Here is a 1,650-nt window from a genome sequence, read left to right on the forward strand (position 1 = left end):
CAGATGATAAGCAGCAGAAGAGGAACTACATACAGCAAGCGAGGTGATACATAACAGAGCTTTAAAAACCAGAGCAGCGACTCTAAGAACACATAAATCAACATAATGACCAGCGAATATTAGACCAATATAATGAATGCTTATAACAAATTTGTTTTAACAAGCTCTGGTCAGGTTTGTCGTTATCTCAATCCTTCGTGCCCCACATTGGGCACCAAAATGGACTGTCGTGGTTTAACCCCAGCCAGCAACTAAGCACCATGCAGCCGCTCAGTCACCTCCCCCCCACCCCAGTGGGATGGGGGAGAAAAATCGGGAAAAAAAGAAGCAAAACCCACGGGTCAAGATAAGAATGGTTTAATAGAACAGAAAAGAAGAACTAATAATGATAGTGATAACACTAATAAAATGACAACAGTAGTAAAAAAAGGATTGGAATGTACAAATGATGCGCAGGGCAATTGCTCACCACCCGCCGACCAACACCCAGCTAGTCCCCGAGCGGCGATTCCCCGCCCCCCCTTCCCAGTTCCTATACTAGATGGGACGTCACATGGCATGGAATACACCGTTGGCCAGTTTGGGTCAGGTGCCCTGGTTGTGTCCTGTGCCAGCTTCTTGTGCCCCTCCAGCTTTCTCGCTGGCTGGGCATGAGAAGCTGAAAAATCCTTGACTTTAGTCTAAACACTCCTGAGCAACAACTGAAAACATCAGCATTATCAAGGTTCTTTGCATACTGAACTCAAAACATAGCACTGTACCAGCTACTAGGAAGACAGTTAACTCTATCCCAGCTGAAACCAGGACATGTCCACATTACCTCCATTGAAACCTGCTTCCTACAGAGGATAACCTTAGACCAACAGAAAACTCATACTGTGTTTAGTCACATGTCCCAAGACCTCCCAAAATTTTCCCTGTCCTGGAATTTGTTTGTTTGTCCGTCCATATTCACTTTTTTGTGCACAGCGTGTCACACACTGAAGTCACGAGCTCCCTTGACTCGCAGAGGGAAGCAAAGAGACGAAGGGAATGAAATGCTCCCTTTTGAATAGCCAAATCTGAACTAACCCCAACATTTCTGGGTTACAGGCACATCTTCAAGCATACTCTGCATCATTGTCCTGGTTTCAGCTGGGATAGAGTTGTCTTTCTAGTAGCTGAGCAATTGCATTGTGCATCACTTGTATACTCCCATCATTCTATTAGCAGTAATGTCACTGTATTAGTGTTATCAACATCATTATTAGTTTCTCCTTTTCTGTTTCATTACACTGTTCTTATCACAACCTATGAGTTCTACTTTTTTTCCCCGATTCTCTCCCCATCCCACTGGGTGGGGACTGGGAAGCGAGTGAGCGGCTGCATGGTGCTTGGTTGCTGGCTAGGGTTAAACCACGACACCATACCATGGACATAAGATTGACTCAGCCTTACTAGGACCTGTGACATGCTGCTGCTGTTTGTTTCCCCAAGATCTTCCTTTCTCCCAGCTGAACAAGCCCAGCTCTTTTAACTTCTTCTCATAGGACAAGCGCTCCAGCCCTGATCACCTTAGTGGCCCTCCTCTGACCTGGATCCAGTCTGACCATGTCTCTTTGGCATTGCAGAGGAGTGAAAACCTAGGGGAGTATTCTGGGTATGATGTAA

Source organism: Haliaeetus albicilla, chromosome 30 (genome assembly GCF_947461875.1).
Source record: "Haliaeetus albicilla chromosome 30, bHalAlb1.1, whole genome shotgun sequence".
In the NCBI taxonomy this organism is placed as follows: Eukaryota; Metazoa; Chordata; class Aves; order Accipitriformes; family Accipitridae; genus Haliaeetus; species Haliaeetus albicilla.